Source organism: Mustela nigripes, chromosome 4, assembly GCF_022355385.1.
Source record: "Mustela nigripes isolate SB6536 chromosome 4, MUSNIG.SB6536, whole genome shotgun sequence".
Taxonomy (NCBI): domain Eukaryota; kingdom Metazoa; phylum Chordata; class Mammalia; order Carnivora; family Mustelidae; genus Mustela; species Mustela nigripes.
This window is the reverse complement of record NC_081560.1, coordinates 12,359,852-12,365,243: the sequence shown is the minus strand read 5'-3', so window position 1 is coordinate 12,365,243 and position 5,392 is coordinate 12,359,852. Positions and strand designations below refer to the sequence as shown.

The window sequence follows — 5,392 nt, the reverse complement described above, 5'->3', positions numbered from 1 at the left end:
GCGCAGCGTGCACACACAGTCACCCGGGCCCGTGGCGCACACGCGCATCGTGCACACACAGTTACTTTCATGATGAGATTCTGGAAATTACAGAGTAAGAATGATTTTCTAATAAATACTACATAAAATGAACTTGAGTTTTTCAGTGTGTCTTGTACTGTTCAGGTCTGCACCAGATCTGCACGGGTCTGCCTGCTGGTTCCCGCAGTTCAGACTCGGCTGCCGCGGAGCCTGGTGTCCGGGACCGATGACAGAAGTCCCTCACTCTGTCTAGGCCACCTGGCCTCTGGCTTTGCCTCGGGTCCAGCCTGTGTACGTGTGCCCCAGACGGCGTGTCTTGTCCGCTCCGCCTGAGATCTGGACTGTCTGTGGTTTCCCAGTTCACATACGGCACTACGGACCCGCACTGAGCAGTGTTTTGTACTTGCAGTGCAGTTTGGTCAAGGGAAGGTGGAGTTCCTTAGCTTTCCCTTGTTCCTGCGCAGGACTAGTAGACCAGTGGTTTCAGTCCCCTCCTCTCAGCTCTCCTTTTCTCCTGCCGCTGGGACCCTTAATCAGTACGTTAGCTCTGCTCCCTGACGTTCTCCGTTCAGACTGATGACGTGGTCCTCACTCTTCTGTGCCACATTCCTCAAGCAAGATGTAACGTAGATAAAATTGATCTTGGGGCCACTCTTTCTTGGAAAAGCTACCTTTCTACTCCTTAAAGGTTGTGAGAAGTGATGCAGATTAGTCTTCCTGTTTAGTAGTGTGCCTTGGGCAGGTAATATGGTGAACAAGACAGTTTAATGACCGGCCCAAAGCAACTCTGCGTCTAGGGTGCAGGGGCAGAAAGGCGCGGCCTGTAGGACCCCCGTGAGCCGCAGGCTTCTGCTCACTCCGCTGGAGCTTACCTGACGGGCCCCGAGGTTGGGCAGCGGGGCTTTCAGAGTCGTGTACTCAGTGCAGAGCCTCTGCATGCGCGTGGTGCTGCGGACCTGAGGAGCAGAGCTGTGCCCTTCCCATCTGGGCAGCCCCCTGTGCTGGGAAACTGCACCCTTCCCAAGCTGGTCTTGGAGGACGTGTGGGAGGTTGGTGGTAGGAAGAGTTGGTGGGGGTCTCCTAGGCCATGTTTTGTGCCTTGCATTCCCTTTTCACGTTGTTATGGTATCAGGGAATATACCCGTGGGAAACTGTCCTTCGACTTTGATACTGGGATTCTGTGTTGGGTGGAAAGTTGAGTATGATACGTAGAAGCGTGGGAGAAGAAGTATCAAACAGCATGTGGTGTTACCCTACTTTTGAAAAAGAAGTAGTTGATAAAAGTGTATGTTTAGAAATGTCTGGGAGGAGAAACCTCAAAAGGGTTGTGATGATCTCTCGGTGGGGGGGGATTATGTGTGGTTTACCTTACTTTTTTTTGCACTTTTATATATTTTATTTCTTTTAAAGCATTGAACATACATTATTTTTGTATTAAGAAAAATAAAAGTTTTCACCTTGGGGGAAAAAATCTTTCCATTATTTCCAGGCCAGGCTTGCACTCCTGATCGACCTTCAGCTAATACTGCTGCTTGTCCTGGAGGTGAGCAGGAGAGCAGGAGAGCCTCTCGTGTGTCGACACCCATCTTCTGCATCTTAGTATTACGTGCTTAGATACGTCATTCACCTTTTTCCCTCCTTTTTCTTTTGTGTATTTCTTAATACCCATATGTAACCCAGAATAACGGTCTTTAAAGACCAACCCATATGATATCCACCATATGCTGCCAACACAATTCTCCAAGAGTCATTCAGTTCTTAAAAATTATTGGACAATGAATCCAGAGACATCCCAAAACACCAAAGATGTGTTTTTGTGGCTATTTTGGGGATTACTTGTCATTGTCAACTGGGTTACAGCCTAACCTCTGCAATTCAGGAGAAATTACTTGTGGTTTCTCTGTATTCCCGAAAGAGACCAGACCAGTTTTTGAAGGCAGGGTTGTCTTTTACTCAAAACTACCTGTTCATCCCCATCCAGCTCAGCCGAGCACAGTGCCGTTGCAGGGCTTTCTAAATGTCAGTTCGTTGGATCGCACTGAAACACTGACATGAAATTGAGGGCAGAATCACTTCACTTATTTTTCTGTCAGGGTTTGGATTATATGCTGTGAAGCTTGGTGGGAGCAGCAGCGAGCAAATCATTGTAGAAAAGTTAATGAGTTATAGAGACATCTCTTACAAGGTAATAATTACCATATTAATGCCTGACATTTATTCTGAACTCAACAGATGCCAGACCCTGAGCTCAGGGCTTTTTATTGTTGACTCATTTAACTTACCCCTAAGAAGGTGGTATTATCCTGATTTTACAGGTGAGGAAACGTGAAACTGAGAGGTTAAGTAACATGTCGGAGTCATGCAGCTTAACAGGCACACTGGGAGTGGGAGTTTAGGTATGTGAAGCTCGCGTTTTGCTTTCTGCCTACTGTCTGCTTCCCATTGTCTCCTTCTTCCATTGGCCCTGCTGTTCAGAACCCCCCACAGATAACTTTTGACCATTCGGGGTGCATCGAAGTCACACCAGGAGTTGCAGTACCTAAACGGTTTTGGTTGGGATAGAATTGGGAATGAGGGAGGAATACCTCCAGCCCTTCAATCTTTCTCATTTTTCAGTCTGATGATCCTATGGGAAGGTTGCAGTTAATCTCTTTACCAAGTTATCTTCACATATTCTTCTTGCTTCCTTGTTACCCAGCAGTTTTCTTTACTGGTTAAAATAGGTTCAGGGTGTCTGCTCCTCCCGTTGTTTCCTTCCTGCTGAGGGTTGAAACTGCCAGCAAGATTGCTCAGGAATTTGACAGGCCCACGTCTTAGAGGACGAGACCTTCGGCAGGTGTCAGCAGCGCCGCAGTCCTTTCTCACGGCTAAATTTGCTTTTGTGCTGTTCCCACAGCCAGTGCTGGGATGGCATGTAGCTGTTGAGGCTGTCCAAATCATGCAGCCATGATAATGACATTTCTCCTTTTGTCTCTTTATTCTTCATCCATTTGCTCTCTGCCATGCTTTGGGACCTTGGGGTGTTGTTTGTCCGTACAGGCGTACACTGTAGTTTTGTAGCTTTCCTGCTCCACTTGCTGTTAGGATAAAAGGTGGCTTCTTGTGGTAGTTCAGTTAAGGCTGTGTAGTCAGACAGCCTGGATCTGCTGCACTTACCAGCTGAGGGGCCTCTGCTCAGTTTCTTAACTTTTGCCTGTGTTGGATTTTTTGTCGTTTTGTTTTTCTGTGAATAAAACAGGGAAAATAATGGCCCTATGTTCCAGGCCTGCTGTGAGCAACGAATAATGCATATAACTTACATAGGCCACATTATCCGAATCAAGTGCTCCATACTATTGGCCATTATTATTCTGGCTGTAGTTATTTTAAACAAGGTGTTACCTCTTTTGGTCCCCATGCCCATCTCCCCAAGTCTCATAGGATACTTACTAACTTTAGGTTATTGTACTTGGCCTTTGTTGTTGTTGTTGTTAATATCTGTGGGTTACTAAGAACACAGTTTGTGTTAGTGTTTTTTGGTTTGCTTTTAATCTTCCGTGGCTATTTACAGATAATCTGGGTATGTTTTTAAATTCAAAAGTCAGTTGGGCACCTACTTTGTACCATGCGTGTGTACAGGCCTAGACACAGGGATAAATAGAGCAGAGCTAGAAGGGAGAAAGCCTGCCGGCAATTAGGGAGCTACTGAAGGAGCCCAGAAAGGTCAGCAGAGTGGGGACTAGAGGTGACCTGAGGGGAGTGTGGTCTTCACGATTCATTCCCTGTGCAACAGTTCCATGCTAGATCCCGTTATGGACTTGGGCTAAGGAATACTGAGTAGGAGAAGAACACGTAGCTTTGCCCAGGATGTTCCAGGGACCAAGTAGGTGCTGGCGGTAAGAGAAAAGGCCGTGAAGAGAGAATTCTGAAGCTGCTTGGGCGGGTGTGTGGAAATTTTGTTTCTGAGACTAAGGAATGTGAAAGTGGGAGCCGATTGGAGAAGAGAAAAGATTAGGAGTAGTTTTGAACATAGTTTAATCATAAAGTCCTTAGCTTATATTTGATATCAATGAGTAGAGCTCAGAAGAGCAGTCAAGACAAGAATGACTATTTTTTTCTTCTGCCAAACACTTTTGAAGCACATTTTGTGAGACAACATAACAAATGTTGCCAGGATTACAGCTGTTGTGGAAAACCATATTATGGGCAAGATTTCCAGTTGCTTACCAGTTTTACAGTGTTCTAGGGACTTGTGTTAATCTGGTGCGGCAAGATGATAGACATGAAGACCGTTGTCTTGAAAGAAGACTTTGTTTCAGTTCTCAAGAGGAGGTCTCATGCCATACCATTTGAACCACACGGGGATGCACCAGTGTAGGCCAAAAGGCAGAAGGAATGAGGGGAAAGTGTGCACCAGACCTTTTATTGTGGTTTTTGTGGGATAGAATAATTTTCACCAGGCTTTGGGAAATAGGGGTGGTCCCTTGTTGTCAGGTACTTGGTGATTTGGGGCAGAGGAATAGTGTTCTGGACTGCAGGATAAAAGGAGGCTAATGGTGGGTATGAAATCAGGATTGGTTGGTTTGTGTATTAAAGACTTGCTCATGGGCAAATGTTTACTATTTCTAGGATTAGCTAATGTTGGGAGGGGTTAGTTACTACCAGGGTCTGGGAGGCTTCAAGATGTCAAACATCAAAATACGGAAAATAAGAAACATGATTAATTCACTACCCAGTAGCCATTATCCTTTCTATTGAACCCATTAATTTACAGAGCCCACATTTTATTGGAGGTGACAGTGTGCACAGCTGAAATACTGCATTCTATTCTCCTTTGCAGTTAACAGTTGCTAAGGGGCTGTAAGCAGAAGTCATTTGGTGGTGCTTCCAGGAAAGCTTCTTAAATGATTAACTCTGTTGGGAGGCTTATCCTTTGTGCTTCTCCGGATCCTCACCTGCCTTTTTCCGGTCTGAAATGTGGACATGATGGCTGGATCTCCAGCAGCCATCTTGGACTATGAGACGATCTTCAGGATGGAAGACAGAAGAAGCTGGGATCTGCGATGACCATGGAACCACCATACCAGTCCTGGACAGTCTATCTCTGGGCTTCTTTGGAAGACACAAATAAATCTCTGCCTTGTTTAAGCCACTTCTTTGTGCTTTGCAGTTAAACCTCATTCTTACTAATTCACACATTCTTCATCTTCATATACACAATGAATTCATTATCTAATTCTCTCCTAAGACCTTCCCCTGCTAGCAGAAGTAAAAACCTACTGCCACAGTCCTTCAGACTTTATCCTATGTCTCATTCTAAATTTGGAGAGGGACTGGGACGTACTATGTACACAAAACCTTAGCAATTAGCCTTTAAAAGAGTAAATATAAG

General features: G+C 45.4%; 1 protein-coding gene across 3 annotated transcripts in view; it reads left to right on the top strand.

The window, feature by feature from the left end:
• Positions 1–5,152, top strand: part of SSBP1 (single stranded DNA binding protein 1) — a 15,686-nt gene extending 10,534 nt beyond the window's left edge. For all 3 annotated transcript variants that reach the window (XM_059395598.1, XM_059395600.1, XM_059395599.1), the window contains exon 8: positions 4,841–5,152. The gene's annotated coding sequence lies outside the window, so the exon portion shown is untranslated. The remainder of the gene's footprint in view (positions 1–4,840) is intronic.
• Positions 5,153–5,392: the final 240 nt, after the last annotated feature.